This window comes from Abramis brama (genome assembly GCF_963993115.1).
Source record: "Abramis brama genome assembly, chromosome: 8".
Lineage (NCBI taxonomy): Eukaryota > Metazoa > Chordata > Actinopteri > Cypriniformes > Leuciscidae > Abramis > Abramis brama.
In genome coordinates, this window is record NC_139970.1 from 7,903,567 (window position 1) to 7,926,448 (window position 22,882).

Here is a 22,882-nt window from a genome sequence, read left to right on the forward strand (position 1 = left end):
CCACCCATTGGCCCAACGACGGAATTCAACAGTGTAATGCGTGTATGTATTTTCAGCTCTCCAGTGAAGTTCACTTAATTTATTGGAATTTATTTTCAATATTACTTTAGCTCTACGCTTAATCTGACTCCAATTTCAAATGATAATCAAATTTAGATTGTGTTTCTGATTAGAAAATAATCATAAATATTGATTATGAATTAATTTAGATCTTTGATTATTCCGAGTATCCCATTCTTTCAATTATTCATTCATTAAGGGACCCGATGTTGCACAGAGTCACACGCCCCGGGTCTACGCATATTTCACGGACACACGGTGTGTGAGTGTTTTCCAACAGGAGAACGCTGAAACAGCGCTGTATGGGGGTGATCCTGGTAAAGGGTCCCCCAGACTGCTCTGTCACCCAGCCTTAAATATTCAGACCAGAACAAAAGGGTTATAAAAATATTGTTTAGAGTTTGTTTTGGGTCAATTCATGTACCCCAGGGGGTAGCACCTGGTTTCGAGAGATATCTTGAAGAGACATCACCCAGAGAGGAGAACAGGATTCTCCTACGTTCCCTTTCGAAAGCTACAATCGATATAGCCTTGGTCGATGACGTCATCGGCGTGCACCCGCAACACGAGGCTATAAATAGATGAGCCACAGGTGCATCATCAGGTCTTTTGTCTTCAGACCATTCTATGCATGTGTGCATCTAGAAACCCTCTCTATCACTCATCTGTTCTCAGATCTTTGTTAGGAGTTAGTATTCATCAGGCAGTGTGCAGAAAATTCTAATTTCTCAAAATCTTTTTCTCTCACGTTACAAACAGAGTTTAAAAAGTAAAAAAAGAGGAGAAATGAGCAAACAAAATAGTAAGCGTTGTGTTCCTCCATGCTCCCGTCCCATGTCTGAGCTGGATACACACGATTACTGTTTTGTTTGTTTGGGGGAAGAGCACGCGGTTCTGGCTTTAGAGAAAGGCGAGTGCGAGCATTGTGAACTGTTCACAGTGAAGATGCTGCGCTCTCGTCTGAACAATTTCCAGACCGCACCCACATTACCATCGTGGGGCTCTCGTATGGATCTGTGTGATGAACAAGAGACCCCCAAACATAGTAAGCTAGAGGATAGGTTTCTGTCCGGTGGCAGGGGGGAGAGACCATAACATCAGTCTTTTCCCTTTTTCGAGGACCTCCATGATGAACTGTCTAAGTCATGGAATAAACCATATACTTCTCGCATCTTTGTGCCCTCGACACAAAGATCTCGTGGGTGCGAAGTCGCGGGAGTATTCAGAGATGCCTCGGGTTGAACAGACGCTCGCGAGCTATATCTCGCCCGAAACAGCATCTTCGATAAAGAAACCTACCCTCCCCACTAAACCATGTAGAATAACATCATCACTAGTGGGTAAAGCTTACCAAGCTGCAGGTCAGGCTGTACTGCGCTGCACACTATGGCAGTGTTACAGGCGTACCAGGCTGACCTGTTGAAGGACTTGAGTGTGGGCAGTACCATCGACGAGGAAGCGTTCTCTGAGCTTCGTCGAGCCACAGACTTGTCTCTCCGTGCGACCAAGCAAACGGCCCGTGCCCGGGCCCGGGCCGTTCAATGTCGGCTTTAGTCAGCACGGAGAGGCATCTGTGGCTTAATTTAACGGGTATAAAAGAGAAAGATCGTTTGTTTCTTCTAGACTCTCCTATCTCTCCATCTGGCCTGTTTGGTGACTCGGTAAATACGGTTGTCACCAGGTTTAAGGAAGTTAAAAAGCATGAAGAAGCATTCGTTCAGTTCCTTCCTCGCCGCACTCAAGGGGAGGGGCCGTCGGCCACCCAGCCTCGACCCGGTCCTTCAAAAGCCAGGGAGGTTAAAAGCAGAGCGTGGCGGACCGTGCTCCCCCTCGTAAAGATTGGGGACAGGCTCGCCGCACTCAGCAACCTCCCAAGCCAGACCTCAGGACTATCATTAACAAAAAGAGAAAGTCCTGATGGTCTGGCACCCAATCTGGTACCACTCTCAGAGAGTCTGGCAGCGTGGAAACTTCTGCCAGGCATTTCTGCGTGGATATTAAGCACAGTACAGATAGGATACAGAATCCAATTTATTCGTCGTCCTCCACGTTTCAACGGCGTGGTCTCCACTTCCGTGAAACCGGAGCTGATGCACGTACTGTCACAAGAGCTGCAAACTCTTCTGAGCAAAGAGGCCATAGAACATGTTCCTCTTCCAGAGAGAGAGTCGGGCTATTACAGCAGATACTTCCTGGTTCCCAAAAAGGATGGGGGGGTGCGTCCAATCTTAGATCTTCGAGGCTTAAACCGTACAGTCAAAGCGCTCAAGTTCAAGATGTTAAACGTCAAGATGGTCGTGTCGCAAATTCAACATCACGATTGGTTTGTCAAGATCGATCTGAAGGACGCATATTTTCACATAGAAATATTGCCACAACACAGGAAATTCCTGAGGTTCGCTTTCGGGGGCGATGAGTACCAATTTCAGGTTCTTCCATTCGGCCTAGCCTTGTCACCCCGCACATACACAAAATGCATGGATGCAGCACTGGCTCCATTGCGACTCCAGGGCATTCGCATTTTGAATTACATAGACGATTGGTTAATACTAGCACAATCGCAAGAGATGGCGCTCCAACACAGAGACATCATGTTAGCTCATCTAGTTTCTCTAGGGTTGAGACTTAACACCAAGAAAAGTGTTCTTTCTCCTGCCCAGAGAACGACTTTTCGTTTGGGATTCGATCACGATGCGGGCACAACTGTCTCCCGCTCGAATCAAGACCATTCGGCAGACCATGAGCAAAGTCAGGCTAGGCCAAGATCGCACTGTTCGTCAGTACCAAATAATGTTAGGTCTCATGGCTTCAGCATCCACGGTGATTCCTCTGGGGCTGTTGCACATGAGGCCAGAGGATTTCATCCAAGAGCCAATCCTCAAAGGCAAATAAAAGTGACGCGCAGACTGCTAACGACAGACGCCTCCCTGATGGGCTGGGGAGCGGTCTTAGATGGCCGTCCAGCTCAAGGGGAATGGGAGGGTCATCAACTCGATTGGCACATCAATTGCCTTGAGCTGATGGCCGTATTTCTGGCTCTGAAATATTTTCTCCATCAATTGCGGGGCTGTCATGTCCTAGTGCGGGTGGACAACACAGCAGCAGTCTCTTGTATAAATCACCAGGGAGGTCTGCGCTCACGCAATCTGAAGAGAATAGCGAGGCAGATTTTTCTCTGGGCCCAGGACCTGTCACTCAGGGCAGTATACATTCCGGGCATTTGAATGTGGGAGCAGATGTCCCTACTGTCCAGACAGACACTACCGACGGGGGAATGGAAACTCCACCCGGAATTATTGAAACAGATTTGGACCAAATTTTACAAAGCGGAGGTGGACCTCTTCGCCTCCCAACAGACAGCGCAATGTCCCCTCTACTTCTCTCTGAGTCACCCAGCCCCAATGGGTCTGGATGCGATGGCGCACACATGGCCCAAAATGCGCCTGTATACGTTTCCTCCAGTTTCTCTGCTCCCGGGAGTTCTAGCCAGAGTTTGCCAACAACGGTCTTGCCTCTTGCTGATAGCGCCACGTTGGCCGAACAGAGTGTGGTTCTTGGAGATAATGTCTCTCCTCGACGGCTCGCCATGGGCGATTCCAGAGAGGAGGGACCTTCTGTCTCAGGCGGAGGGCACGATATTCCATCCCAGGCCCGACCTGTGGAATCTTCACGTTTGGCCCCTGATGGGTACCAATTAAGAAACACTGGGCTTTCGCCAGATGTTATTGAAACCATTCTAAGTGCTAGGGCTTCCTCCACTAGACAAAGTTATGCCAGCAAATACCAGTTTTTGAGAGGTGGTGTGTTGTACACAATGTAGATCCAGTCAACTGCCAGATTGCTTCAGTTCTGGACTTCATGCAAGAGAAATTATCAACAGGCACATGCCCTGCCACTCTTAAGGTTTATGTGACCACTCTTTCGGCTTGCCACGCCTTGCCACGGTTGACAGGGTGCCACTCGGGAGACACCCTCTGCTCTCTCGCTTCCTTCGTGGGGCCAGGCGACTGAGGCCTCCAGTAAGAACCAAGATCCCTTCATGGGACTTAGCTATAGTTCTCGAGGGTCTGGTCAAAACCCCTTTTGAACCTATAGAATCAGCGTCTGATAAAATTCTGACTCTAAAAATGTTTTTTCTCATGGCAATAACTTCTTTGAAAAGAATTGGGGATATGCAGGCTCTGTATATCTCGCCATCCTGCTTAGACTTTGCCCCAGGAATGGTGAAAGAGTTTTTGCATCCTCATCCTGATTACCTGCCTAAGGTTCCATTTTCGGCTGTACATCCGGTCACTCTAGAGGCCTTCTGCCCTCTACCGTTCACAACGCCAGAGCAGGAGAAATCTCATAGACTGTGTCCAGTCCGTGCTCTTCAGGCTTACATCCACCGCACTAGCCAGTGGCATAAGTCAGAGCAACTGTTCATCTGTTATGGGGGTAGTAACAGAGGAGCAGCTGCCACCAAGCAGACCATGTCTCATTGGGTCAGGGATGCTATTGCTCTTGCTTATGAGGTGCGCGGTCAAGCTTTGCCTATAGGTCTTAGGGCTCACTCCACCAGGGGGTCACCGCCTCTAGTGCTTTGGCAAGGGGTGCCCCCTTACAACAAGTTTGTGATGCGGCAGGTTGGTCCTCTCCGCACACATTCATAAGATTTTATAGTTTGGATGTTCATGCCACTCCGGGCTCTCATGTCCTTGAGTCAACGTCACAAGTTAATGTCTGAGGCCTTCTTGCGTTCTTGTGAGCACACCTGCACAACCGTAGGGGCCCAGACATTTTCAAGCACGACGGTGTGGGTATTCTCGTTCCCAATGCATTGAGCAGCGCAGCATCGATTGTAGCTTTCTAAAGGGAACGTTCCCAGTTACTTAACTGTAACTTTGTTCCCTGAGAAAGCGGAACGAGATGCTGCCATGCTGAAGATGTCACAGGACTGCTCTTCAGACAAAATATCCTGATGATGCACCTGTGGCTCATCTATTTATAGCCTCGTGTTGCGGGTGCGCGCCGATGACGTCATCGACCGAGGCTATATTACCTCCGGGTCAATTCTAACGACGTGTTACACACAATATTCACAGCTGGTAACGATTAAAGACGTTCCCAATGCGCTGAGCAGCGCAGCATCTCGTTCCGCTTTCTCAGGGAACAAGGTTACAGTTAGGTAACCGGGAATGTTCTCAATCTTTCCTATTAAACCAATGGCTGCAATGAAATTAAGACCATTTTACCAAAAGGAAAAACAATAGATTCACAAGATAAATCATTGGGGAGTAACAGAATACATGTACCGGCGTTACGTATTCAGAATACAAATTATGAGTAACTGTATTCCGTTACAGTTACAATTTAAATAGTTGGTATTTAGAATACAGTTACATTGTTGAAATCAATGGATTACATGATGATACTTCTCTGTTTCACGAGTTTATTCTAAATAAATTAAGGCAACTCCATGCATTTCCCAGAAGCCCCAATATGAAAACGAAAAAATGCGCGGTTAGCGTGATCAGTCACAATGGAGTCCGAAGAGCTAGAGTTAAAGATGGAGCCGAAACAACAGAGCTGGGCAAGAATGTGTTTCTGTCTTGGAAATTCAAACAGCATTTCACATTAAATAAAAGAGAAGGGAGAAAGAAATATAACTGTGCAGTGCATCCTCTGCTTGCCAGCAACCAACCTCCTTTCCGCGTCCAACTCCACCAACCTGAAGAAGCATCTTAAAGTAAGTAATTTGTTTTAATTAGCCAGGTTTAGTCGTCTGCTGTTGTTTTACTGGTCACTTTGATATTTTATAGTTGTATCAGGTTGCTACCAGGGCTGTAACGATATGAGTTATGAAACCGAAATCGCGACACTCAGATCCACAAACCTGTGTCACGGTGTGCAGAATCACGACACGCCCCTTCCAACTCCCATGTTATCCTTCCCGTCCAATTCTAATGCTACCACATCTTTAAATTACTATTAGTATTATTTGAAGTTAACATTATAAAATACGTAGACCTACACCACAAAATAAATACTTTAAAATTGGGCAATTCCAGCGTTATGGACTGACATTTGCATTCAAAATTTGAAATAGAAATTCTCAGAAAATGCATTTAATACCAATATATTGAAACGTCTGTTTATATATCCATACTCCCTTAATAAAGGAGTCCAGATATTAGAAAAATATCTGTCTACACATGTGTTTTCTATTAAATATGAGGGAAATAAACATGCGTGACACAAAATCTTTAACTTTTAGGTGTCAAAATATTTGTTAGTACTTCTGTGAATTACACTGCGCAAACCAAAAGTAATACTACCCACCGGATGAAGAAGGGTCGGCTCTCCACAGAACACAAAATATTCATTTTATTTCATTTTTCGTTTTTCATTTTTCGCATTTATGAGGAAAAAATGTTACGGACGTGACCGCTCTGAAAGCGGCACTAAAAGACTGCTTTAAAATTTCCACAGAGACCTCAAACAGAAAGCACAAAGCTTTTCTTTAAAGTGAATTTCGTTTTGTATTAATTGTATCTTAATTTTAACAAATGTTTCATCAACTAATTGCCTGGATTTAATGAATAAGAAGAAATATAGCAGACAATATAATCATGACACGAGCGTTGAGGCGCCGGTGCGTGAACTGGAGCTCATCTCAAAAATGAACCAAAACTTAACTAAATAAAACAGACTGCTCTCTGCTTATGTAATCCTAAATGCGCATTTCTCTCTGGTGCGTTCACTACTGCGAGTCAGCATTGTCATCTTTGCAGCCGACACTGACACATTAAACACTTGTTTATTAATTGTTAATTAAAATATCTCCTTGCTATATTTGACATATTCATAATCATTACTTTTTCCGGTTCTTTTAGGTGCTTTATTGGCAGCGCCACCCTAACATGTTACATGAACGCGTCACCACCGCATCACCGCACCGTATTCCACATTCCTACATTTATAAAATGCAATTCAATGTGGAAGTAATCCAAGTATTCAGAATACATTACTCAGATTGAGTAACGTAATGGAATACGTTACAAATTACATTTTGGGGCATGTATTCTGTATTCTGTAACGGAATACGTTTTGAAAGTATCCTTCCCAACATTGATCATATGTGATATATAGACATTCTTAGTGAACTTTCAGTGACTTGAGGACGGAGAGGGGGGATGCAGAGATAAGGAAGAAGAAAAGTTTAGACAGGCTAAGTCACACTCAATAATGCAGGTCTGTCCTGTGCTCTGTCTTTACTATCTTTTGTCCAGGGTGCGTTTTATGGCCTTATTGCAGGGTGAGTTTGGTCTTAGCAGGAAAATCAGTCCTTACACATTTATGTTGGATAAAAAGTAGAGGTGGGTATAGATTAATTTTTTTAATCTAGATTAATCTAGATTAATTTTGAAATTAATCTAGATTAATCTAGATTAAAATGGCTCATTTGAATTCTGCCGAAGGCATTCAGAATATGTGTGCTACCCAAATAATGACTATAAAAGTAAGTCTTTGAGAACAGGTTGCATCACAAACTGCTTGAGAAAGCTGTTCTACTCATAGACTGTAAAAGGTTACTACTGTACTGTTACCGTCCATAGGCAACATTAGGTAGGCCTATGTTATTATCAACTACTATAGGCTATCAATTAGGGATGGGCGATATGGCCTAAAATCCATATTGTGATATACGTTGCAGCCTCTTGCGATAACGATATATATTATAATAAAACCATTTCAGAACAGGTTACACAGACCCTGCTAAACAACTGCTAAATGTTTTTTTTTTTTTACTCTTTTTTTTTAAGGGTGTATGTAGTTTTGAGAACATATATTGTGCAAAACTGTAAGTATACAACATAATTTTGCAGATAAATAAAATTTAAGTACACTAGCTGCAGAGACTTAAGTAGGTATAATGTTTATTATGGCTTGGAGCTTATGAAACCCCAAAATTAAAATTAGAATATTGTCTAACTGATGTCTTTTCAGTTAAAAAGAAACACAACAACGATTCTTAAAATCGGGCGCAGACAGAGATTATGTGCTACACCACTAAGATATATTGGGAATAATACGCGCACGCTGGTATTCAGTGATATGTTTCGTTTTGAATTTGAAGTGGTAGAACGGATTAGTCGTGTGTTAACTTACTGAACTGTTACCCCACAAACTCTATCTATTTAGTTTGCTGCTGCTCGTCGGACGGCTTAAATCCGAACCAAGTCCAAATAATGGATGTTGCACCGATCTTTTTCACCAGCTTTCACTTTCAGCCGTGTTTACTTAAGATGAAGACGAATATGATGCGTTGCAGCCGGGTGTACCTCGCGGCTGCGGGTAGATTGCGTCATCATAGCTTGTGTAGTATAGAGCCAGCTCCCAACCCAACTTGGAGAATAGATTAACGGCAATATTTTTTAACGCAGCACGTTAACGCCGATAACGGCCCACCACTAATAAAAAGTGAGTTAACACATCAGCAACAACCTCAACATGTAAATGTAGTGTTGAGATCATAAATCACAGAGGTAACGTGAATCTTGTCTGGATGTTACAGGTTCAGATGAGCATGTGTGTTTATCCTGTGGAGAGTGGCTGATGAAGGCTTTGAGTGAGTATACTACAGAAATGAATAACAAAATCTATTTAAATATTAAGTTGTAGCTTATTTTATTTATTGTAATTTCAAACAGAGCTATTACAACTCTTTTCTGATTCTTGATTTCTGTGCATTTGCTGCAGAGCTTTTTTGGTTTCTGATTAATTCGGTTCGAGAGTAGAGATAAAATCTCGAGGCACACACGCACACTAGCGCACACACGTAAGGTCTCTCGCTCCCTCTCTCTGCCGCTCTTGCTTCCGGGAGAGCTTTGCGGGCATCAGGGAGCCGCTATCAATATGCGTGAGACTCCCGGAACTTCCGGGAGACTTGGGATGTCTGCGGTCAGTGCATTCAGTCTTAAAGTGACAGCAGCCTAAAATTCCTTTTGTTGTCTGTTATTAATGTTAATAAAATGAACAACGATGAACCTATATTTAATTTCTACAGTGAACAAATAGTGTTATTTTACATTAAGGGAGCTTGTAGGATAAGTGTGCTGCGTAAAGTCTGAGTACCAAGCAACATCTCCAGGTGCTCCCTTGAGAACCAGACCAAAAGAGTTATGTGCACCCCTGCTAATATCACCACAGTAAGACCTCAGTAAGAAGGTGTCATAATGAACCAAACTAAGGGGTCAGTAAATTCCATCTCACTTTCAAGGTATTTCAAGGATTGATCTCATCATCTTTATTTATTTGAGCATCTGAGTTCCACAAAGTTCTACATAGGAGCAGAGTTCAGCACCGCAAGCAAAGCTAAAGAAAGATACATGTGCAGATGAATAAATAAATAAATAAATAAATAAATAAATAAATAAATAAAGTGGATATGATGCTCAAAAGGAGTAGGCAGAAGCTTAGGCCGGTGACACACTGGATGCGTGGCGTAAGCGTCTCAGCTGCGTGGCGTGTCCGTTTTTATTTCGGCTCCCATGTTAACAGGTTAGAGCTTGCACACTGCCTGCGTGACACGCGCGTCTCAGGCGCGGCATGAGCCGCGCGGAAAACGTGTGCATGCTAGAAATAGAACCAACGCCTATTTTTCACGCGACACGCAAGCGTCTTGGAAGCGTTTCCAAGCAAAATTGAATAGGAAAAGATATTTATATGACATTTTGACACGAATACATATTAATAAATGTCATTTTGATGTTTGAAAGTGTCTAGGGTTTGACATAAATGCAAATATAAATGCAATTTAAAAAAATATTATTGATTTTCAAATACTGCACCTGTCAATACAGAACGAAATATTCTGTAGCCTATTTTGCCGTCAACACTGCCGACGTTGTCTTTGCTGCTATATATTTATGTTTAACATGAAGTATCCTTCCACAACTCTCTCCCCATATGTCAAATTTATCACCAATGAGGCTTATCATATGTCACCTAGCAGCAGCAGCGCCGCGTCAGACACGCTTCTGGTGTGCAAAGACATGGAAAACGCCACGCACACGCCACGCAGCTCACACACAACAGAAACGCCACGCTCACGCCACGCAGCCAGTGTGTCACCGGCCTTAAGCTTGTTGGCGCCTACCCCCTTTTGTACATTTGAGCAGTAGATACATTCATTTACTATAATCAAGAAGACATATGACACATAGTTATTTTGTCCTATTCCAGTGACTATACAATCAGCAATATTAACGTTACAACCATTCTGCTGATCCCAAGACAAGGAAAGAAAACTCTTTAACCTTCTCTTTAATTACAAATAATAACATTATAATTACAAATACCCATCACTGCCAATAATAACTAGTCACCAATCTTTTAATTTGATACACAATAGTGTATTTCTTAAGTTTTCTCTTGGTTTCTCTTAGTTTAGTTATTGTAACATACATATATGAGGTTATGAGGACATCTAGCGGTCATCTGATATAATGACATCCAGAGTCACGTGTGTATGTTTTGATAGGGGCTCGTGTTCTTCGGTCTGTCTAGAGAACAGAACATGGTGTCAGAATAAAACTGATATAAAGGCAAGAAAAGAGGATGGCACAGTTACAGCCACCACCGCCATTGATTCTGCAAGGAAATCTCTCGGAAAATTGGAAGAACTGGATACAGTGGTTTGAACTTTGCTCGCTAGCTAGCGGAGTAGCAGAGAAGTCTGAGACGGTGCAGTGTGCTACATTTCTGCACGTGGCGGGGGAAGAGGCCATAAAAGTATGTAATACATTTGAGTTCTCAGAAGAGGAGAGGAATAAAATACAAGTACTAAAAGACAAGTTTAAAAATTACTGTGAGCCTCGAAAAAACCTTCCATACATCAGACACGTGTTTTTCACGAGATCGCAAGGGCCTGCAGAAACAATCGACATGTATGTCACTGATCTGAAAAGCAAAGCAAAAGACTGAGTTTGGTGATCTGCACGATTCATTAATTCGTGATAGGATTGTATGTGGCATAAGAGAGGATCAACTAAAAGGCAGACTTCTAAGAGAAACGGATCTCACATTGGAAAAGGCCATAGACATTTGCAGGGCCAGCAAGATCACGTCGAGTCAGATGAAAGCACTCAATGATGAAGTAAATGTACACAAAGTTGAATCCATAAAGCCAAAGAAAAGAGACACCAAATCAGAGCAGACGTCAGTGATGAGAAAGGAATGCAGCAGATGCGGCAACAAGCACGAGTACAGAAAATGCCCAGCCTACGGGAAAACATGTAAGTCTTGTCAGAAGAAAAATCATTTTGCAAAGATGTGTAATACCAAAGACCTGCAGAGTCAGAGTAAAAGAATGCACGTGATTGAACAAGATGGTAACATGTTTATTGGTACAGTAACAGTGGAAAAAGAAAGAAATGTAATGTCCATCAACTCAAGTAAGGAGGATGAACAATGGGTCGAGACAATCCAGATAAACAAGAATGATGTAAAAGTGATACTGGATACAGGAGCTGAATGTAATGTCATGTCAGAAAGAGTGTACAAGTTGCTAAACATAGCAGGGAGACTGCAGAGGTCAAGCTGCAAACTTGTTACATATTCTGGACACAAGATGGTGCCATTGGGCAAGAAAGTACAAAGGACAGAAATACAAAATCATGTTTGAAATAATGAAGCATGATGCACCTGCCATTCTAGGACGATCTGCATGTCAAAAAATGGGCATGGTCAAAAGACTGTATGAAATTGAAAAGAGCAGTGACATTCTCAAGGATTTTAACGATCTATTTGAAGGATTAGGCTGTTTACCAGGAGAACACCACATACAAATTGATCCAAATATCAGACCAGTTGTGCATGCGCCAAGAAGGATACCTGTAGCTCTGCGAGAGAAAGTGGTTGAAGAACTACAAAGAATGGAGCAGATGGGGGTCATCGCAAAGCAAACTGAGCCAACTGAATGGGTCAACAGCATGGTAACTGTAGTTACATCGAAGAAAATGCGCATTTGTATGGATCCTAAAGATCTCAATCTGGCAATAAAAAGAGAGCATTATCCAATGCTGACAGTAGAAGATGTGGTCTCAAGAATGCCGAATGCAAAGTACTTTTCTGTGCTAGATGCTAATCAAGGGTTTTGGCAGATAAAGCTGGATCATGAATTGGGCGATAACGTTTTCTTAGGTTACCTTTCGGTATATCCTCAGTGTCAGAAGTCTTTCAGAGATCCATTGCACAAATGATAGAAGGACTGGAAGGTGTGGTAAATATCATTGATGACTTGCTGGTGTGGGGAGACTCCATTCAAGAGCATGATGAAAGGCTAATAAAGCTGCTGGAATGTGCAAGAAAAAACTATTTAAAGCTCAACAGGAACAAGTGCAAAATAAGAATGATGGAGATCAAATACATAGGACACATACTGAGTGCTCAAGGAGTTAAGCCAGATGAAGAAAAAGGGCAGTGACTGAAATTCCACCACCACAAAGCAAGCAAGAACTGCAAAGATTTCTTGGAGTAGTGCAATATCTGGCAAAGTTCATTCCCAATATGTCTGACATAAGTGCACCTTTGAGGGAATTGCTGGAGAAAGAGAGTGGCACTGGGAGGATGCTCAACAGCAAAGTTTTGAAAAACTAAAATATTTGGTTACTTAAAGTCCTACTTTGAAATTCTTTGATGTGAGCAAACCGGTCACATTGTCGGTAGATTCCAGTTCAGAAGGAATAGGAGTTGTGATTCTGCAAGAAGGAAGGCCAGTGGCTTATGGCTCAAGAGCTCTGAACGACTGTCAGCGTAGATATGCGCAAATTGAAAAGGAGTTGTTAGCCATTATTATGGATGTAAGAAATTTCACCAGTATGTGTACGGAAAGGAAATCACAAGCCATTAGAGAGTATATTTAAGAAGCCGCTGCATCAGGCTCCTATGAGATTACAAAGAATGCTTCTATGACTACAGAGATACAATCTGAAGGTGATGTACAAACCTGGTAAGGAACTATACATAGCAGATACTCTAAGTCGTGCTTATCTACACGAACAGAAGGGAAATCTGCTGGAAGAGGATCTAGCAGTGAACTGGATTATGTCACAACTTACTATTTCAGAACAGAAACTGGATGCTTTCAAAAAAGCAACAGCAGAGGATGCAGAGATGCAAATGTTAAAAAAGGCAGTGCTGAATGGATGGCCGAAAGAATGATCTAGGATGCCAAGATCAATACAGCAATACTGGACATTTCGAGAGGAAATCAGTTATGAAGATGGTCTGTTATTTAAAGCAAATAAGCTCATTGTTCCAAATTAGCTAAGACAGGAAATGATCAACAAAATACATGAGTCACACCTGGTAATTGTCAAATGTAAGGCAAGAGGCAGAGACATTTTGTACTGGCCAGGTATGTCGACACAAATTGAGGATGCAGTATCCAGATGTGCTACCTGTAATGAAAACAGGAACAACAATCAAAAAGAGCCATTTTTCCAACATGAAGTGCCAGGGCGACCTTGGGAAAAAATAGGTACAGACATTTTTTACCATAGTGGTTCAGCATTTCTGTTATGTGTGGACTACTTTTCAAAGTACATTGAGGTAAAACGACTCAGGGACACGACAAGCTGTGGAGTCATCAGGGAAATGAAGTCCATCTTTGCAAGACATGGAATTGCAGATATAGTAGTATCTGACAATGGACCTCAGTATGCAAGTGCTGAATTTTCAAGTTTTGCAGAGGAATGGGGATTCAAGCATGTGACTTCAAGTCTGGGTTATGCACAGTCTGATGGACAAGCCAAGAGAGCAGTGCAAACAGTGAAAAATCTCTTAAAGAAAGCGCAGAGTAGTCAATGTGATCCGTACATAGCACTACTGGAGTACCGTAACACGCCAATGGAAGGGATAGGATTATCACCTGCACAATTACTGATGGGAAGACGTCTCAGGACGAAGCTACCAACATCATCTGCATTGCTTACCACGGAGACAATGTCACAAGTGCATAAGCAACTTAAGCAGAGACAGAAGAAACAGAAGCAGTACTACGACAGGGTGGCTAAATACTTACCTGATCTGCAACCTGGAGAAGGAATAAGGATACAAAAGGGAGATTCATGGAAGCCAGCTGTTGTTCTGGGAAAGCATGAACAGCCACGTTCTTTTATAGTAAAGACTCCTGATGGAAAGCTGTTCAGAAATCGCAGACATTTAAGAAAAACAAGAGAAACAGACTCTTCAACATTTGAGAAAAGCGTTGACATGGATACTGATAGTCAGCAGTCGGTTGATGCATCACAGAGCAATGCACTTGACAGTAAGGACAATTCAAATGAACGAAAGGGTAATGAAAGCATAGAGAAAGAGCAAGCTTACCGTACAAGGTCTGGAAGAATTGTAAAAATACCTGAAAAATACAAAGACTGCACTGTAAAATCCAACAGTGATTCTTACTAACACTTTTTAGTTAACTTTACTTAATGTCTTAACTTAATTGTAAAAATCTAGTAATCTGTACTATTCACATACTATGCTTTGTTTATTCAGAAAACCCAAGTTAAGATTAATTGATTGGTTTGAGTGTGGTTTTTTGAGGCGGGGAAAATCTTAATGGACTTTTCACTAATTTCCTCCACTTCTGCAGTTATTTTTCTGTTTGCATTCACTCATTTCCCAAAGTCATCTTGAATGTTGAAATTGTAATACAACTGAAAAATTTGAGAGAACATCACATAAGCTGACTTCATAAATTGATGTTGATTTTCTTAAAATGTTTTTAGTCACCATTATGGCGATTAGTGATCCCTTTGGTTGGGCACTTGGAACTTCATTTATACTATTGTAATTCTCTTCCCATTGATGCAGTGATTGCAACAAGAAATCAGTTATTCGGTTTCAAAGGAAGAGAAGTAGGCTAATATATATCTATATATATATTATTATATGTATGTATGAATGAATGATGTATAACATAACTATATTTCATGTCAATTAATGATCTTTTATAATTTTGTTGCAAACACTTATGTCCTAAACACCTTTTTGAGTTATATGTTCTCATTAAACATATAATTTATGTTTTGTTATGTAGCTTACTGTTATTTTATTTTTTTATTTTTAGATTATACCAACTGTTGTATTGTATGCCAAAAATGTGCAAGAGTTCATTGTGCGCATGTGTGAACAAACGGGACTTTTATTTTGACTCAAGTTGTTGAATGTAAAACTTAGTACTGAGTACTTAGTACGTGTTGCTGCTCCCTCGGGCGCTGATGTTATACCAGCGCGTTGAGATGTAAACGAACAAAATAAATAATACTAAGAAGTTTTATCTGGATTTTCTTTAATGGATGGATGACAAAAACATATTGCATATAGACATGACGAATAGAAATGAAACCTTAACAGGTTATGGGCCCAGGCGCGCCAATGCTACAGGAGGAAGATGGCAGAGGCTAGTTTTCGACGGAGACGAAAACAACTACGAACTATGGGAAGTAAAATTTCTTGGCCATCTGAGAATAATGGGTTTAAAAGAAACAATACTGTCTACCGGGGATATAGACGAGGAAACAAATGAGGAGTGCTACGTTGAATTAATCCAGTTTCTCGATGATAAAAGCCTGTCACTGGTGATGCGAGAGGCGACTGATGACGGCAGAAAAGCTCTGCAAATACTTCGAAGTCACTACGCCAGTCAGGGTAAGCCTCGAATTATCGCCCTATACACTGAACTAACTTCGTTAAAGAAGGAATCTGACGAGACGATAACAGACTACATTATCCGAGCTGAGAAAGCGGTGACTTCCCTAAGAAACGCAAAAGAAGTAATAAGTGACGGACTGATAATAGCTATGATCCTAAAGGGCCTGCCAGATTCCTACAAACCTTTTGCTATCCATACTACACAGAGTAGTGAAGAATTGACTTTTACCCAGTTCAAAAGCAAACTAAGAAGCTACGAAGAGACAGAAAAATTTGATGATAAACCCAAATCTGACAATGTGATGAAAGTGCACATAGCATCCGTGACCTGCTACGGATGTGGAAACCGCGGTCATATTGCGCGCGATTGCCGCCAAAAAGGCGTACCTAAGTGGTGCAGCTACCATAGAAGTTCAACACACAGTGATGAGACATGCCGCCGGAGAAAGGACGGGCACAAAGATGAAGCAAAACAGGCTGCGGAAAAACAAGAGGAGCATGAAAAAGAACAAACATTTGTGTTCAAAGTAAGTCAGACATTTCTTCCAGATAATATTACGAAAAATGGACTAATGGTAGACTGTGGAGCAACATCCCACATCTTAACAGACAAGAACGATTTCACAAAATTTGACGAGAGTTTCGACCCAAAGTCACACTACATGGAGCTGGCGGATGGAGCCAGGATGAACAACGTGGCATTAAAGCGGGGCGACGCAGAGGTGTTACTGCTGGACGTGGAAGGGAAATGCGTCAGGATCACTCTAAAGAAGGCCTTGTTCATACCATCATACCCACAGAGCATCATCTCCGTTCAAGCTGCTACAACAGACGGGGCCAAGGTGATCTTCCAGGAAGGACAGAATGAACTGATAAGCAAGGATGGAGCTGTGTTCCACATAGAAGAGCATGAAAGACTGTACTATCTGAAAACGGTAAATAACAACAAACAATGTGTTGATGCATCAGTTACTGATATGATGTCCAGGGACAAAGTGAGTCTAACTTGTGATGTTAAAACATGGCATGAGATCATGGGACATTGTAATGTTAGTGATGTGTTGAAATTACCTGAAGTGGTTGAGGGTATGAAAATCACAGGTAATACCAAATTAGACTGTAATGTTTGTACTGAGGGAAAGTTCATCAACAGCAGAAATAGGAAAACTGACACAAAAGCTGGTGAGGCCCTAGAGTTGGTACATACTGACTTAGCAGGTCCCATTGAACCAACTTCTCAAGATGGATATAAGTATGCAATTTCATTCACAGATGATTTTTCAGGGGCAGTATCTGTTTACTTCCTTAAGAACAAGAGTGACACTACTCTAGTGACAGAGAAGTTCCTTGCAGACAGTGCACCATTCGGTAGAGTCAAATGCATAAGATCAGACAATGGCACAGAATACACAAGCAATGCATTTCAGTCACTTATACGAGAAAATGGTATAAGACATGATACATCATCTCCGTATTCCCCTCATCAAAATGGTACAGCTGAGAGACAATGGCGAACCATCTTTGAAATGGGAAGGTGTCTGCTAATAGAGAAGGGATTACCAAAGGTTCTGTGGCCTTATGCTGTCCAAACTGCAACCCACATCCGAAACAGATGCTATAATGACAGAATTAAGAATACTCCATACTTCATGTTGACAGGAAGAAAGCCAGACCTTTCTAAAATGTGGATTTTTGGATCAGAATGCTATGCGTACAAACACAATCATAAGAAACTGGATCCTAGGTGTGAGAAGGGAATATTTGTGGGGTATAGTAAAAATAGCCCAGCTTATCTGATATACAATCCACAGACAGAAAAGGTGTCAAAACATAGATTGGTGAAATTCATTAGGAAGAGCAGTGCTGAACAGCAGACACAAACCGATGAAGATTACTTAGAAATACAATACAGAGACAGGACACAGGATAGTGAGAACAGTGGTGTTGCCCCACAAAGTGAGGAAAGCACAGACAGCAGGGTCCTAAATGGAAACATGGAGAGTATTGATACAGACAATACAGAGGTGTCAGACCATGATGGAACTATAGAAAAAGTAGACACAGAAGACAACAAAAACAGTACAGGCCCAACAGCCACGGCTAGTCAAAAACATTACCACTCGAAAAGAGAAAAGAGAGCCCCAAAGTATTTACAAGATTATCTGACATACTCCAAAGATGACGTAACCAATGTGAGTGTTGATTATTGTTACAGGGCAGTGTGTGGAGTCCCCCAAACCTATAGAGAGGCCCTTATGTCACCTGAGGCTCCCGGATGGGAACATGCTATGAAGGAAGAGATGGACTCACTTAAAGAAAATGACACATTTGAATTGACAACTCTACCAGAGGGCAGAAAGACAGTGGGGGGAAGATGGGTATATGCCCTTAAAGAAAAATCTTCAAGGCTAGGTATGTTGCAAAGGGATACAACCAAACTGAAGGCATAGACTACCATGAGACATTTGCTCCTACAGCAAATCTCACCTCAGTACGGGCATTAATGCAGATAGCTGCTCAGAACAATTTCTTAATTCATCAGATGGACGTCAAAACAGCATACTTACATGCTCCAATAGAGGAAGACATATACTTAGATCAACCAGAGGGTTTTGAAGAGACATCTGACATAGGAGACAAGTTAGTATGCAAGTTGAAAAAATCTCTGTATGGTCTAAAACAGTCTGGAAGAAACTGGTACGAACTTTTAAATGATCATTTGAAACAAAACAACTTTGAGAGAAATCAGTCTGATCACTGTGTGTATAGAAAGCAGATTGAAAATGAGACGATCATAGTGATCATCTGGGTAGATGATTTGATAATTGCAGCAAGCAGTGAGGATCAGCTCAACAGTTTTAAAGAAATAATGAAGTCCAAATTTAACATGAAGGATCTAGGGAAAATATCTTATTTTTTGGGGATTCAGTTTGAGCAAAAAGAGGGAGAAATTAAAATGAATCAGAAAAGGTACATCCTCAAAATGCTTGAAAGGTTTGGAATGTCAAACTGTAAACCAAAAGCTACCCCAAGTGAGTTAAAAGTGGAGTGTAATAGGAATGAGGAAGGAAACAACAACGAGATTGAGAACCCCAAAGAATACCGTGAACTTGTTGGAAGCTTGATCTATGCAATGACCTGTACCAGACCAGACATTAGCTGGATAGTCAGTAAACTGTCACAAACCCTTGCAAAGCCTAAAACACATGACTTAGTAGCTGCTAAACATGTCCTGAGATACCTAAAAGGTACAGCTGACTACGAGCTGTGTTTCAAGAAAACAGACAAGATTTTAAGTCTAATAGCATTCAGTGATTCTGATTGGGCATCTTCTGTAGAAGATAGGCGTAGCATTTCAGGATACTGTTTCAGCCTGACAGAACAAGGCCCTGCTATCTCATGGAAGTCTAAGAAACAGCCGACAGTAGCACTGTCGACCTGCGAAGCTGAATACATTGGTCTAGCAAACACTACTCAGGAAAGCATGTACCTAACTCAACTGCTAAATGGCATGGACAGTAGTGTTTACACTTGCACCACGATGTATGGTGATAATCAGGGGGCCATTGCACTGAGTAAAAATCCAGTGAATAGATCTAGAACTAAACACATTGATGTGAAATATCACTTTATCCGTGATGCTGTCAGTAAGGGAAGAATACATATTGTGTACTGCCCAACAGAAGACATGGTAGCAGACATTTTGACAAAATCTGTTTCAAAAATTAAAATTCTAAAGTTCAAAGGTTTTCTGTTTGGGAACTAAATATTTGTGATGACATTGTGCATATGGCTTAAGATGATGAGAACAAGTGGGGGTGTTGAGTTATATGTTCTCATTAAACATATAATTTATGTTTTGTTATGTAGCTTACTGTTATTTTATTTATTTTTTTTTAGATTATACCAACTGTTGTATTGTATGCCAAAAATGTGCAAGAGTTCATTGTGCGCATGTGTGAACAAACGGGACTTTTATTTTGACTCAAGTTGTTGAATGTAAAACTTAGTACTGAGTACTTAGTACGTGTTGCTGCTCCCTCGGGCGCTGATGTTATACCAGCGCGTTGAGATGTAAACGAACAAAATAAATAATATTAAGAAGTTTTATCTGGATTTTCTTTAATGGATGGATGACAAAAACATATTGCATATAGACATGACGAATAGAAATGAAACCTTAACACACCTTGTGAAACTTTTAACTGGGTTTATATAATCCTCTATATTTGTGACAGTCTTGCAATTGATCATACTCGAGTTACACAGACTTCAACATTCAGCATGCAAAACACAACAATGGTAACAGTTATATTTTATTTAAAGTAAATTAACAAGTACTCTCTACAGTTCTTTTTTAGTTACTAGTACTCTTGTGTAAGTGAACTATACTAACTAAGCATTTGTCAGTACCACATACTATTCCTATTTCACTTTACTTGTTTTTTTTTTAAGGCAATCGGTTTGCATGCTTTTTTTAAGTAAGTCCAACTAATTAGATTTTACAGTGTGAGAGTGAATACAATGCATGTGCATTGTTGGATGTGCAATAAGTTGAAATGCAATAGTTTATGAGTACAAATGCATTTGTGAAAATGTGTTGAATACTTTTGCAGTTATGCTGAAAGTTTGGTAAATGAAACTCAAATGTTATGTTTAGAAGTTTGTGCAGAAGTTCTATGCATCAGTATAGGAATATACTTAAGAAGGGGGATGTAACATATTAGGTTATACATATATGAGGTTATGAGGACATCTAGTGGTCATCTGATATTTCAATTTCAATTTATTAATGGATAGCCCCTTGAGATGCAACATCTCATTTTCAAGAGGGTCCAAGTACACATAAACATAAAACAAAACAAAAAAAAACAACAAAAAAAAAAACAAACAAAAAAAAAAAAAAATGCTCAAAACCACTAGGCAGCTTACACAATTACACCAATCCTAAGACAAATCATAGCCCTGACATGTTATAACTGTCTCAAAAAGCACATCACATTTACTCATTATACAAATGGAACCATAATGCAAGAAATGTAAAAAATGTAAATCAATTAAACAGTTACATAAAACAAAATACAATTTGCAAGCATTACTGTTCAGTCCAACATCAGTAGCATGCACACACATTGTTTAGATATTGGAATAAAGTTAACTTGAATCTACGAAAAGATAAAATGGACCTCAAGGAAAGAGGAAGATTATTCCAATCACTTGTAGCTTTGTAGTGAAAAGTTTTACGACCAGTGGCTGAAAAGATTCCTGGTACAGTAAAGACAACCCACTGAGCAAGCGACGTCTGTGGACGTACAAAACAGGTTGATATCAAGTCCGTCCGTCCAGGCCATGATCTGAACGTCCATTGACAGCCAGAATTAGTCGATTAATGACACTGAGAAATTATGTTCAATCTGGCCATAATCTAAACGTCTACTGACAGCCAGAACTAGTTCAGAAAAGACGTTCATACGGACTATAATCTGGACGTCCGTTGACATCCAGAAACAGTCCATAAATGACGTGAATAAAGATGTCCAATCCGGTCATAATCTAAACGTCCACTGACAGCCAGAACTAGTTCAGAAAAGACGTTCATACTGACTATAATCTGGACGTCCGTTGACATCCAGAAATAGTCCATAAATGACGCGAATAAAGATGTCAAATCTGGCCATAATCTAAACGTCCACTGACAGCCAGAACTAGTTCAGAAAAGACGTTCATACTGACTATAATCTGGACGTCCGTTGACATCCAGAAATAGTCCATAAATGACGCGAATAAAGATGTCAAATCTGGCCATAATCTAAACGTCCACTGACAGCCAGAACTAGTTCAGAAAAGACGTTCATACTGACTATAATCTGGACGTCCGTTGACATCCAGAAACAGTCCATAAATGACGTGAATAAAGATGTCAAATCTGGCCATAATATAAATGTCCACTGACAGCCAGAACTAGTTCAGAAAAGACGTTCATACTGACTATAATCTGGACGTCCGTTGACATCCAGAAATAGTCCATAAATGACGCGAATAAAGATGTCAAATCTGGCCATAATCTAAATGTCCACTGACAGCCAGAACTAGTTCAGAAAAGACGTTCATACTGACTATAATCTGGACGTCCGTTGACATCCAGAAATAGTCCATAAATGACGCGAATAAAGATGTCAAATCTGGCCATAATCTAAACGTCCACTGACAGCCAGAACTAGTTCAGAAAAGACGTTCATACTGACTATAATCTGGACGTCCGTTGACATCCAGAAATAGTCCATAAATGACACGAATAAAGATGTCCAATCCGACTATAATCTAAACGTCCACTGACAGCCAGAACTAGTTCAGAAAAGACGTTCATACTGACTATAATCTGGACGTCCGTTGACATCCAGAAATGACTGACAGCCAGAACTAGTTCAGAACAAAATGACAAACAATATCTGTAAATTAATTAACTGACTGTTAATGTACGGACTCTATCATTAACTGTTAAATTGATCTTGCTGGTCAGACACCAACAGGGTTCATGATGCACACATGACACATGGTGCTTTTAAGTCCTCCTGGGAAGTTTGTATTCATGAGGTTTTACTATTTTTTTTTTTTTATGTTTTAAATTAATTTATGAAGCCACTGTAAAATGTATCATTACATGTTATATTGTTATACTATAATACTGTCATATTTTGTGCAGGCATTAGCTTACTTCATCGTAAATAGAAAAGCCTGACAATGTAACTGCTAAATACCAAAGTATTGTGGTATTACATGTTTCTCACTGACACACTCATAACTCTTCAAGATCGGGCTTAAAGAAAATCCCAAGCTTCCTACTCATATTTTCATCATTGTGGCGGCGTTCATGTGTGTTCAATTTTTAAATACGATCTTTATGATACAGGTATGTCTTGAATGCATCAATAGCTCTAGTTTAGGGACAATCCATACAAACAATCTTTACTAAACAGACTGTCACAGTGAGAAGATTTTTGTCCTTTATCAATGCTAAAGGCCTAACCACTGCAGTTAATACCATGCTGTTAAATAAACGTCTGTAGACAAGTCTTAAGGTTAGGGTTAGGGTTAACCTTAACCCTTAATTTCTAACCCA

At 40.8% G+C, this 22,882-nt stretch overlaps 1 protein-coding gene across 3 annotated transcripts in view; it reads right to left on the reverse strand.

Annotated features, from left to right (window-relative positions):
* Nucleotides 1–22,882, reverse strand: part of LOC311088944 (uncharacterized protein) — a 319,691-nt gene that overhangs the window by 264,146 nt on the left and 32,663 nt on the right. The window lies entirely within an intron of this gene.